General features: G+C 47.5%; 1 pseudogene; it reads left to right on the top strand.

Annotated features, from left to right (window-relative positions):
• Positions 1-295: 295 nt before the first annotated feature.
• Positions 296-5,060, top strand: LOC135386448 (uncharacterized; annotated as a pseudogene).
• The last annotated feature ends 9,024 nt before the right edge of the window (positions 5,061-14,084 follow it).

Below are 14,084 nucleotides of genomic sequence, written 5' to 3'. Positions count from 1 at the left end.
ATCCCAAACTGGAAGCGCGCCATCAACCTCCGTAGAGATTGTGGCGGGAGCCGGCGGAGGCAACTCTCCGCAGACTTTTTTTGTGTTTGGGGGTGTGGAGTGGAGGCCCACAAGTTTGGGTCCCCACGGATACTCTGAGTGATGCCACTCCTTGGCGAACCGCTTCAGAGAAAGATCCTCTTTTCTGAAACTCCAGTTGTGTTTTCGCTGCTTTGTATGTCAGCTGCTGTACAGTCTTAATTCTCAAGATTTCTTTTTCATCGCTAAAGCGTGGGCGGCTTCTTGAATAAGAGGGATGGTTGCCTTCGCAGTTGACACAACGGAAAGTGTCCTTGCACGACTCTGGAGTATGGTCATTGCCGTCACCCCGCACTTGGGGCCATATCAGGTGTCCACGGCACACTTGGGAATGGTGACCAAATCTCTGGCACTTGAAACATCGACGCGGGTTGGGTAATGTAGGGTCGGACGTGACAGTTTACATACCCAGCCTTTGTTTCTGTGGGGATGTGTGCAACTGGAAAGATAATATGACGTTCCTGGTAGGTATTTCCTTGTTGTCCCTGCGGATGGATATCCGTTTGGCACTAATCACCCCTTGGTCTTTTAACCCCTCCTCGATCTCTGTCTCGGAGCACTGTAGTAACTCCTCACTAGAGATAACACCTCTAACTGTATTGAGCGTAGGTGCGCAGTCACTGAAACTGGAATATCACCAATTTGTTTTAGCGACAACAGTGCTGAGCTCTGCAGCCTGCTCTTTACCTCAATGTGGATGTCACCAGTTCTCAATTTTTTGCATTGTACACTTTACCTATTAGTTGTTCGAGAGTTTTAGCAACTAGGAAGGGAGAGATAGTAGCTAGTGGTTTTGTCTCATCCTTCAGCCTGAAGGATGAGGATCTTTGGGAACCATGGTTCTGGAGTAGAACTGAGAAGCTGCAATGTTTGCCCTTCGGTGCGGTGCCTTTTGTGCCGCCGATCGTGTTTTTGAGAGTTTGTCTTATCCATAAAGTGGAATAAGTGATTCGGTGCAGCAGGGTGTCACCCACCATGGAGCCCAACTAGGGAACGTGTCCCACACGTTAACACTGCCTCTGGACTATACCCAAGTGCAGTTTTCTAAAGGTAGAAGTACTGCCCAAGGTTGACCCTTGCCGCCAAAGAAGGTGAAAAAAGGAGGAAGTGGGCAGGACGAGAGAGAGAGGAGAGAAAGAAATGAAAGGAGAGATGGCGACTAGCTGAATAGTCCTGACAGGGCCTTCCAGGACCACCCGTCTATGGGAAGCAGGAGCCAAAGTGGTGTGTTGCTTTCCCAGAGCGGACCCGAAGGGTCCAAAACAACCTCTGTTCCACTCAACCACCAGGGTCCCCCTTTCCCCAGACACGTGAAAGCCACGCACAGCTATACGTGGGGGTCTCCCCCCGGCGGCGACCCAACCATGAGTGCAGGAGGGGGCTACTGCGGCTGCTGCCGGGCGATGGGGCGCCAAGTTCCTGACGCCGGAGTTGTCAAAACTATGAAGAAAAAAAAAGGATGAAGCACAATGTAAGCCTTCATTTTGATACCACTGCGACTGCAGCAATGTAATCCATGTGACGATTTTTTTAAAGGACGTAAATTGTAACAATGCAAAATGGCCGCATGTGTGTCTTTCAGACTGTTAGATTACTTTATTATGTAATCCAATCACACATTGTGGTATATATTGACTATTAATTGAAGGAAATAATATTCAAAAAAGCACTAGAAGCATCCATTGGGAGAACTGAAACGACAACTGACCATGCCATCATGCTGCCGGATGCAGCGTCATAATGTGTGCATGCTTTCCTTTCGTTTAACATAAACACTTCAAGCCCCTCAACAATGGAACTCTGTGTTGCGACACAACGAGGTGCACAGGGCACAGACTGCAAAGACTTCATGGCTTCTTTGTCTTTTCCTTGGAAGGGGTATTCACTTGCGCCGAGTTTTGCACCTATGGCGGAACAGTGTGTGCCGAACAGACCGTAGCTGTAGAAATGATGACACTATATACTGGCATATCTTACTTACACACATAGCTCTATACCAGGGAGCTGAGTAATGCATGTTAGGAACTCCAAATTATTCCACTCCGTTCTTCGATTTGAGATACAATGGGCCTTTTTCACATACACGTCGTATCCTAGCGGCGCTCCAACGAACCATGCTCGGAGCGCGTCAAAACAATTCACGTAGAGAGCAGAAAGGACCAAAACCGGTCCGGAGTGGGGCCAACAAGGTCGCGCCATTCGTGTGGTCTCCCCACTGGTGCACCACTTCTGTCGTCCCCATTCGACATCTAGTGATGACGGAGATATCCCTCTCCGGCGCCTCCAGGTCATACGCATGCTCATAGGCCTTTGTGAAAAAGGTCCATTCTACATTACCGATATGTCGACACTGACACACGAAGAATATCAATCGAAATGTAGCTATATTCTGTTCCGCATATGCTTCTTTTCCCTGTTTCACTTTCACAGCTAAGCTAGTACACGTGGGTAGAAAGAACCTACTCGATGAGTATTTTTAAGCGCCCTGATCGTTTTTTTTTTTTTTTACTTTGATATCAGCATCGGGTAGGATATTGGCCCTGGCGATGCAACTCCCTAATCGTCATCACCATAGGGAGCTGATTAAAAGGCATTAAAAACGTGCATTCTAGGCACCTCAAGAGGCCCTCAAAAGGCCCCAGGAGGCCTTGAATCTTCTCGGAATAGGAGCGAGGCAGTACAGTTTGCCGCGAATGTAGCGCCCGCACCGGCGAGCCTCTGAAAGTGGCGTCGGGATAGCCGATTGGATGCGACTGGATCACACCACGTTTGGCAGCAGTTTCGACGTGTTTCGGTCGTTACACCACTGTTCGGAGGACCAGCCACAATAATTGCTGCATAGTTGGATGCAACGCGACTTATGCGAACTCTCCAGGTGTGAAATTTTACAGTTTTCCCTGGAAAAGTTACGAAAAGGAGCTACGCGCCATATGGGTGCAACTCGTTTGCCGGCAGACGTAAGTAACAGTTTATTTTCGCACGGAATATGCCTATTTTTAACCTGTCTACTTTATGTGCTTCCGGCAAGCCGTGTGCCTACCAAGCACTCTCGAATATGCAGCAAGCACTTCGTGGGCAGCGCAAAGTCCGACAATGCTACACACCCTGCCTACAACCCGTCAACCTTCCCCGAAGCGTACAGGAAGAGACCGATACGTACCACCGATCGCTACGAAAGGGAAAAGGCCCTACTCTCTGTTGTAGACTTTTCTTGGTCGCTGTTGTGGCAATCTTGATCAATATTAGCAGGCTGCGGTTCAGAAGCATGGCGTGTCAAAACCACTATTTACGCGACTTGCCTGCAGGCTTAACTTGCCTGTGGAATAGCGTGTGTTAAATTCTAGTATGTACGCGTGTGCACAAGTGAGGTCCACCGGAAGAGTTAATAAATACTGGGCATATTATCTGTAACAACTGAGTAATGCAACGACATTACAACAGCCAGCCTTACTTGGTGTTTTAGAATGTCGTCGTAGCCGTACAGGTAAAGTGGGAATGTTTATGGTATTCAACATATCCCCCTCACCTGATGCAGGTCAAAACGGCGTAGAGACTGGATTGCCTGTAACGTTCTATCTGCTGCACCGGACCTCACATCAATAAGAACTGTGAGCCCATCGCTTCTGACACTGAAGATCTCTCAGTAGTGGAAGATTATGCAGGATGTGGCATGCATGAAGACGAACCACCAACAAGGAGGTATGATTAGATATTGTGAATGGTGATTCCTAGCATTTCACAGGAATGCTTACTAGTGTGTCAGATTCATAGGCCTTTACAATGACGGATGAGTCAGTCGAAAGCTCGAGGCTCTTAACTTTCTACTGCACTCGCAACGGTGATGGCATGGGAGTTCAAGCCAGCAGCATTCCAACAGTTGACTGTGGCACGTTATGCCCAAAGGCAGTGCACGAGACACGGAGTGCTGGTCCAGCCTACAAGAAACTTACTTCGGTGGCTATAAAAGCATTGTGGATAATGAGCAGCGGCTGTTGGATTTAACTGGAGTGACATTAGTGGTAAGTCAACGATTTGTGGAGGCAAGAAAAGCAGTAAACTAGTATGAGGATGGTATGACTTCACTGCCGCAATTAAATTATACACTTACAAGTACATAATTTACATTATTTGCCTGCAGGTCCTCTCCCTTCTGCAAGCCTCCTCCCAGAGAAAGGTCGCCATGCCCAAGAGCTGCACATTAACGACAAGCTCCTCCTTTTCCTGATGAAGCTGAAGCATGGCTTGCCCTTCTCATGCTGGCGCTCTATTTGGTGTCCATAGAACTGCTGCTGCTAAGGCTTTCAAGGCTGTCCTTTTTCACCTCTGTGCCACTACAAAGTCATGGCTTTTCTGGCCCAGCAGAGCTGCAATCAAAGCAACTATGCCACCAAACTTTCGTCATCTATACCCGGACTGTCGACTGATTATTGATTGCACAGAGTTGAAAGTAGAAATGCCAGACGGGGTCAGAGCACAGAACATGTGGTACTCTCACTACAAGGGCACATATACTATTAAGTATCTCATTGGAATAGCACCAAATGGACTAGTGACATTTCTTTCACCAGGCTTTGGTGGAAGAGCCAGCGACCCAAGTGTAACTGTAGAGTCAGGGCTTCTGCCGCGGCTAGAGCCAGGGGACCTTGTGCACGCTGATAAAGGCTTTCCTGGAATCCGGACAGGTGTCGGGCAACAAAAAGCTACCCTAGTAATGCCTCATTTGCAACCAAACCACAGTTTACCGAGGCTGAGGTTGATGCAACCTACGAGACAGCGGCTGTACTCATACACGTTGAGAGGGTAATCCAAAGGCTACGGATCTTCGACATTTTAACAGGAGGATACCACATGACCGCACAGAATACATGGACAAAATAATGCACATCATATGTGTCTTAACAAACTTGAGACCTGGCATATTTCAAAAGAGTAGTGAAGCTGTGGGTTCACCAATGGTCCAGGCTTCTGTGCCAGTAGCGTAGATGTTTTGCAACAAGCCCATGAACAAGACTAGCCCAAATGTAAGACACTGTAGTTCAAGGATTATTAAAGCAACGGTTCTCCAGCATATTGTATACTCTGCCTTGTACTACAGCTACAGTACACACAAGTGACAGCGAGACAGCTCTAGGAACAAGATTTTTAATTTTCCTCATAAGACATCCTCAGCTCATTAGTGAATGGCAGTACAAGCCATGACTACTGCTTACAGTTATCCACTAATGTGGGCAAGAAATATGAAAAATAAAATTTTCTCAAGTGTGGAATGCAGCATTCCAGAAACTCGTCGTTGCGAAGGACATCCAGGATTAGGTAGTCTGTCTCAGAGTTGACAAAAAAAATTCACTTTTTGAGACCGAGAACATACAGGGACTTGAACCTGGGTATAATACTGGTGCGATTCCCTTAAACGGTAGTCCGGCTTCCCCTGAAGATATATGAGCTGTGGGTCGTCAAGGACACTGCCCTTCCTCTTCGAATACGGACATTTTATTTCCAAGAGGCAAACTTCACCACTGTCATCCCTGCAAACCAAGTTCAAAGGGTCGATACAAGAGATCAAAATCAACTCTGTAAAAGCCTACCTGAAGATCCCATCTGATGAGCATGCAAGCCATGGGTCATCCGAGTCTACAACCAGACCAAGCTGTGTCACCGTAACTCCACAGACATCTTCAAATTCTGCCTTGCCAAGGGCTCCATGGCAATTCCATGGGCCATTGCGGTTGTCCCGACGGGCACTGCAAGTACCATTTTTTCGGCGAGCTCCTCTGGAGACAGAGTCCATCGTAGGATCTGGTGACTCTGCAGGTAGGAAACACAAGCATCAGTCATCTGAAACATTACAACAGGCGTGATAAAAGGAAAAGATAATGGGAAGTTCCACAATTCACACAGCACTTGTGAGCATAACAAGCTAACAGAAGGGAGTGTAGATCACTGCGATACCTTGGTTCCCGTTATTCGGGACTCACGAGCTTTCAGCCATGCAGATCTGTCTGCGGCTGTCGCGGAACAGATCGCAGGAATGTCATCCTTGGTGACGGACACCTTCTCGGCGTAGAAGGCTCTGTCCACCTTCCTAACCTTGTCAATAGGAGAATCGCTCTTGAGCAGCACTCCTTTCACAGTTATACTGCTTGCATAATTTGGAAAAGCTGGCCTAGACAGCTCCCAACTGTACACCGGAATACTATCTCGCTCTGCCATGCTTCCTTTCAGCATCTGTTTCTCCCAAAACATTTGGCGCTTTGGTCCATTCGGCACTTAACATGGCTACCATTGGGCAGTCAATGCCGCCGAAATGGTCCGTAATGTGGGTTAGTGGGACCTCACGAACATTGCTGGGCAGCCCTGGAAAAGGTTACACTTGCATATGCTCTTATGGTACACACAACATGTCCTGATCAGCTATCAGGTCCCACTATGTGCATAACATTAATTCACAATTGACAAATGACATAGTAAACTATATAAGAGATCTGTATGGTGGTCACTCACCTTCACCGAAGCCTGCAGATGCTCGAACAAATTTGGGGTACTTCGTTCGCTTCGAGCGGGCAGGTATACCCCATTGTCGCGCTCTACTTGTCCTGGTTGAACTGTCTTCTTCCTGCAGCACGTAGGGTGCAACAGCAGCAGCGTGTTTGCACTTTCCAGCAGCTCCCGCCTTGCAGGTACATGTCGCTCCGCGCAGGCTTCTGAGTCCACTGGTCTACGCGGAGATTGATCCTTAATTTTATTCATATGGTAGGCAAACGACACTGAAGCCTGGTTAAAACTTCGAAACTCGTTCGTGCACATTCTGGCTTCAGGTCGCGAATGTTGCATGCGTGCAGAAATATGTTATACTTACATGAAGTGTCACGTGATGGCTGCGGTCATTAATTCTTGTCTGTGGCACACAACACCCTTCAATGTCGTCGCCCTCATGGACCTCTCGCACGTTATACACGTGTCCAGCGTCAACTAATAACTTGCCTTTCCTCAAATTACCACCTCTGAAGTACCTTTCTACGTCGTAAAGCATAGCAAAACCAGCCAGTATCTGACACTGTGTCATTGGGGGAGCTTTCATATAATACAGGGACTCGAAACCGAATACTCCCACCACACGTCCCCCAGTTCATCTCTCCCGACAGGAGTGACGAAACCGCCGCTGAGGGCGCTGAACGCAGGGGGCGCAACAGCGCCGTCTGGACCCTCCTCGCTTCCTATAGGGTCGATCAATATTGCACCCGAGAGGCGCCACCAGCATTAGTTGCTTACCTTAACCCTGTATTCACACGAGTCAGTTTTCTGCAGGCAGCAAGTTGGGAACGAGTTACAGGATATCCGAGATGAACAAGGCCATGGCCTTGTTCATCTCGGATATCCTGTCCCTATTGAAAAAAGCGACATCAGGTCTGATGTGATTTGGGACACTGTCTTGATGCTAACACCAGCTGATGTTAACATCAGAGCCGCTCTGATGCTGATGTTAGCATCAAGACAGTGTCCCAGATCACATCAGATCTGATGTTAAAGGAGCAGTATAGAGGCCCACAACTTTTTTTCTGTTTTTGGTCAGTTTGGAATGTTAGGCGGCCGAAAACAGTTTTCCCACAATTAGTGCAACCGTAGCTAAATTGGGACGCCTGCAATAGCTCCCCGAACCTCCCGCGCGCGAAACACCCTCCTTCGCCTTCACGATAGGCACGTGATGAGCGCCACCACACACGTCACTATGTGACGCAAGTGGTGAGGACGCTCCTCATTGGACTTGGGATCACATGATCGAGGTGAGCAACATCGCCCAGGCCGGAGCGTCTGCTACCGTTTGGGAGACGCCATGCGTTCTCCGGCTTCGTGATGTCCGAAACGGAGGGTTTGAAGGCTGTCAACGACACAACCATGATTTTTTGGGACCGCAGGCACCACGCGAAGAACGAGTGGTGCAGCCCGAAATTAACTGCGTTTGTACAGCAAAAACCCCGTGCTTCTCGACAGTGTGCAGCCTGCCCGACAGTTTTCACCGCGCAGTTGGTTCAGTGGCTAACAGGTGGCGCCACAATACCGCTTCCACAATACGGCTTCGCAATAGCTTTCTGCTGCTGTGAATTCTGAGATTGCACAGAAGCCACGGATATATTACTCTTGTCATCGTGATCTTATTTTCTCAGACTGCGTATATGCTTCTTCTTTTAAAGAAAACGTGATATAAATCATATAAATAATAGAAGTCAACAAGAAGCAGCTAGCAATGTTCGTAGCAGACGGTTTTTCCTACGAACGAATGAGGGGCTCTCTACCACGAACGTCACACTAGAGTGGGTGTGATCTGCAGTTGGAGCGCTCCGGCCTGTTACCGCGGCAGCGATATTCCAAATTAATTGCACCGTGGTCATACAACTTTGGACAGAAATATTTTGTGGGAATGCTTTTCACATACTGCTTTACAAGATGACAGCAGTTTTGGGCCATGTTAGATACCACTTTAATGCTCCTTTAACATCACAGCTGCTCTGATGATGATGTTAACATCAGAGCTGTCCAGGCTGATGCTAACATTAGAGCTGCCCTGGCTGATGAAAACATCACAGTTCTCTTGATGCTGATGTTGACATGGAGAGCTGCATTGATGCTGGTTATTGCAATCTTGAAAATGCTGCAGTCTTTGTTTTCTGAATGTTCTGCAAAGAGAGCGCCTCATGCCTGCGGTAGATGAGTACCGACAAGAACCCTCACGAAACAGAAGATAACAGCAACAAAGCATTTTATTCACCACTCCGAAGTACGTACCTTTCAACGCATATCCATTTATCATCAACATACCTGAGCGTTGAACTCACGGGGGCACAAAACTGGTAATGATCGAACGGTGAAAACACAACGAAAAAGAGCACACTTGGTCCTCGTTTCCGGTTCAACTTGTCCGTCTTCCGAAAAAGCACTTCGAAGCGTTGTCACGTCGAGCAAGAGCCTCACCACATTGATCACGGTGCTTGCGTTTCTCTTGCTGGAGGCCGCTGCGTCATACGCGCTCAACCTGCAAGAATTATCGTTCCAGAAAACAGGATGACAGGATACCTATGTAGAGTAGTGTAGAGACATATGACATATCGTCTGCACAAAGCATTACAGTTGATTTCACCTAACATTCTATCTCCCTGTCATTGTGGAGATCGCCTGCAAATAGAGTACATCGGACAATGAGAATGCATGGCGCAGTCGAACATACTACTTCACAGTTGTATTAATTACACACCTGAAACGGCAAGAATCCTGAAGGCGAAGAGCGATTTGGCTTCACATCCAGGGAAGCGTCTTCACTCTGACATTCAAACGAGACTGACTGGTCTGCTCGCGGTTTGAAGGTACGCTTCCACTTACAGACGTTGCAATGTCAGACAGCGTTGCAAGAACGACAGCATCAAGTGAGGGCAACAATACAAAGGCTCTAAAACGCTTTAGACTTGCTGGAACGCTCGAAATTACACGAACTACACGCGGCGACGAGGAACGTCCGTTAGAGCAGCCAAAGCGAACCCAACAAAAACGGCGCATGCGCGACACTGGTTGGTGGCATTGAGAACAAGCAAGGACGCGCGACCAGTTCTGCAAGCGAGCTGGTGGCCCGGTGATGTGAGATATTCGCACGTTAGCACTGCACACGAGCATCAAGAAGGAGGGCCATAGGAGCTTCAAACAAGCAAGCTGTTTTTGTTTCAGGTACCATCATCCGTATTTGTATCATCATATTGCTTGTCCTTGTTGAGGTTCTCGGAGCCCGTTTCAGAAATGTCATTTCTTGCAAAACAAGTGAGTATTATAACGCGGGGGAGCTTATAACGTTTCCTAATACTTACCAAGTATGGCAATTATGGTTGCAATATAGACGGGGATGAGGTCATTATTCGAGGGAAGCGATTACAGTGTACAGGTTACGTGTATGTACATCTGCAACTGCTTTATATTTCTCCTGTACAAGAAACATGAGTCACGCTGCGTGCTTATACGTCAGTGTCATAGTTCAAGAATACCCGAAGAATGAGGAAAACAGAAACATAACGTAATTCTTACAAGTATGGTTTGTTCTACGATAGCATTCTTGTGGTACTTCATTGTGCTGACATTACTTCTGTACTAAGATTCATGTGCCATTTTGTGGGAAGTGAGCGAAAGTTCACTAGTAGCGCTGAGCGACAGTGGATTGTGCCACGGGTACGAGCTGGAGCTGCCTATGCGCGACACAGCCGAGCGCGGCTCGCGTGGCGCAGCATTTACATTTACCGGCTGGCTCGTTGAGAGCGCCACTCACCATGCAGGCGTGAGTTGTATTGCAGTTGGTGAATGATCTCAAATGCTTCCTATCAGGAACCGCGCAACGATCGATTCTGCCTTTGCTCGCGAAATCAATATGTTGATTGGCTGACAGGTTGGAAGTGCAGATGATGGTGGCTTACTTTAGCACTCCATAGTTGTCTCGCGACGCCAAGCCACGGATTTTTACATTTAGCACTCATAAGCCAATATTTTGTATTTGGGGAACCGGTGCGGATCGTGAAGAAGCAACACAAGATTTAAAGTTAACCAAAATATTTATTCCTGTCAAATTACAAACATGCATGTAATTTACTGGCTGAAACGTAGTGATAGCTCAGTATTCTCTCTGTCAACAGCACGCAAAGCAAACCAATCCCATTATCCTACATTTCTGTTTATCTGCAAATCATTCTGTGCAATTTTAACTTCAGTGATTATTTTTTGGGGAGTTCAGCGAATCAGCAGCAATTCTATCGCATCATGCCTCATTGCATCCGCTGAGAGACCGCCAGTTTATTTAATATCTTTTTTGTAATAACATCGGTCTTCGTTTATCGGTGCAAGACAAGGTAGAGTGTTGTCATCATGTCCCGATCACACAATGGAGCAAACATAACTGTGGTGACTTTTTATATAGTACCTTTTTGCTAGGTACGTTCACATCTCAACATCCACACAATACATCAATCAACACCAAGAACGCATTCTCCGTGACGTGTTGTACCAAGCTGCAATATTTTTTTTATTTCCTCTTCCAGAGATGATCCCGTGGCAAATGGCATCGATCAACTTCACACAGCTGCCAGGAAGATAATGGATGTAGGAAGGACTATCATGACTTTTGGGCACTTCGGTTGACGTTGAACATTAAAGTCAATAACAGTCGTATTTCGTTCATTTCCCGAATGAAAGTCTAAAGAAGAAAACAACGACGTTGTTTTTCACTTTAGTCAGACAAATACCATCATTGCAAGTGCGTTTTCCATATGGTTGATTGCTGGTGCTAACTGTCCCCCGCAGAACACACAAGACAAAACGATGACATCCAACCTCACTCAAGAACTAAGTATGGCAGCAGCAGTAGTATGCACCTCATGAAAATGGCGAACAATGGATGCAGTGATGGGCAAAGTACCTCATAATTATACTTAAAGTATAGTACCAAGTACTGTGATCATCAGTACTACAATTTCAGTGCAAAGTAGCTAATCCCAAATGTACTTCAAGTAGAGTACAAAATACTAGCCAGAGTACAAAGTACTAGGCAAAGTACTTCAAGTACATTGCCAATTTAATTTGTATCACTTTTGCATTTCACCGTTTAGGAACTATGTCAGCTTTTAGCGAAACTTTAGCCACTTAACTTCTTGCAAATGCTTTGAAGCCATAAAGTCCTACTGGCTAAGTGCTAACCCGTGAATATGAACTGAATCAGATGGCATAAATTGTAGTTACATGTACAGAGGCAACCAGTCATCTGTGCGGTGGTTATGCAAAATAGTATTATGCATTTACTGCAAGTGTGGAGTTCCGGTACTAATCTTCAGTAATAACAGGCGAGGAAATTTCAGGGGGGAAAAGAGCACAATCCAATAGATATACATCCAGTTACACATTTCTGGGCATTCCTTGCTGCTTTTTGAAATACAACATGTTTTCAAAAATATGAGAAAATTTAAAAAAAGGATTCACAATGTAAGCCTTCATTTTTATACAACTATGATCTGCAGCTATGTAATCCATGTGACGAATTAAAAAAAAGAAAAAAAAACATCCTAGTTGCGATGTTTCCCTCGGGCAGCCACGACCATAGTCCCAACTGCTCAGCGCCGCGAAGTTCTTGACGCGTTGCATACCCTTGCTCACCCCGGCATCTGCGCAACCCAAACACTCATTTCATCGCGCTACGTCTGGCCTCGTATGAAAGCACAAGTCAAGCACTGGACCCGCGGCTGTCAGCCTGCCAGCGGGCTAAAATTCGTCGGCATACGCACACTCCCATCAGCACCTTCCTTCCGCCCGACGCGCGGTTTGACAAAATTCATCTCGTCCTGGTCGGCCCATTGCCACCCTCTCAAGGCCACCGCTGTCTAATCACGGTTGTCTACCGTTTTACTCGCTGGCCCGAGGCCTCCCTGATGCCAGATATCACCGCGCCCACCGTTGCTACCACATTCCTGTACACCTGAGTTTCCCATTTTGGCGTGCCCTCCACCATCAAAACTGACAGAGGCCGCCAGTGCGAGCCGTCCCTCTTCGTGTCCCTAACTGCTCTCCTCGGCTGGCGACAAATACACACTACGGCTTATCACCCGGCGTCCAACGGGCTCGTCGAGCGCTTTCACCGGCATCTGAAGACTGCGATTAAAGCTCACGCCAACCCCCCTCCGCCTGGGTTGAGGCCCTACCCATAATTCTTCTCGGCCTCCGGTCCGTCTACAAGGCCGACCTGAAATACACTACCATGGAGCTTGTCTTTGGTACGACTCTACGACTGCCCGGTGAATTGCTCACTCCGGCAAAGGACCTCAATATCCCCGACCCGTGTGCCTATACGTTAGTCGCCTCCGTGCAGTTTTCGACTCCATCCCGCACGCAGCCGTCCTTCAAGGTCTACGTCAGTCAAGATATTCAGACTTGTACACATGTCTTCGTCCGCGTTGATGGAGTGCGCACACCTCTTCAGCCACCCCACACCGGCCCCCGTTTAGTTCTCAGTCGGTCCCCCAAATTCTTCACCCTATCCCTCAACGGCAGGAGAGACCACGTCTGCTTGGATCGTCTCAAGCCCGCATACATAGACTGCCCTTCCTCCTCCTCTTGAGGCACTCCCGAGACCTGTGCCTCCCGTGCGCCCCCACCAGGATCGTCGACACCGTCTCGACATCGTCGTTACATCAACTGCACTGTTAAAAAAGACTGTAAATTTACGGAACGGCGCCCACGGAACCAGAGCTTCTCTTTTTCATTGCTGCTCCAATTCCGTAGCGGCACATGAACCGTTGCTACCCCGTCGTCTTTCCAGGAATGAGTAGAGCAATATCGCTGAAAATGAAATATTTTGTTCAGACCACGTCACGATTATACTAGCAGAAATATGGAAGACGATACATGCCTTCAGTGAAGCACATATTTACAGTTTTTAAACGATCCAACACTGATATCGCGATATTCGGGCGTAACTTTTTGCTCGGATGAATGTGGCAGGCTCAAGGACGCCGGCGTCTCGCCGTCAGCGAGTGCGCAGCGCGGAGCAACACAGCATTGTCACCTGAGCCGCTAACTGGAAGCCCGCGAAATTCTTTCCTCGTAGACGCATGAGGCGCTCCGTGAAGTTTTAAGTGTTTAGAAGTGCATCTAGTGTTTGGTCTTTGGCCGACTGTACCCCCGCAAAGCAAAGGTGAGTTGAAACTCTGTTTCGTTGTTCCACTACTATACCAAGTCAAATAAGCACCACTTGTATGCATGGTTGAAAAAATTGTTTCGTTGCAGACGCGTTTCAGCAACGGTGTGCAACAGCAGGAGAGCAGTGTCTGTGTGTGTCACTGTGTGTGGATCATGAGTAGAAACGTAAAGAGTTGCCTAACCTTCAGTTATTCAGGGGGAGGCAACTGAAATAATTTGTGTTTTACTGTGATCTCGCACTAAAAATTGATAAATGTTGTGACTCTATTTTCGCTCTTGGAGCTGAGTACACAGAA

Source organism: Ornithodoros turicata, chromosome 2 (assembly GCF_037126465.1).
Source record: "Ornithodoros turicata isolate Travis chromosome 2, ASM3712646v1, whole genome shotgun sequence".
NCBI lineage: Eukaryota > Metazoa > Arthropoda > Arachnida > Ixodida > Argasidae > Ornithodoros > Ornithodoros turicata.
Note: the sequence above shows the minus strand (reverse complement) of the source record. Positions and strands in the feature narration are given on the sequence as shown.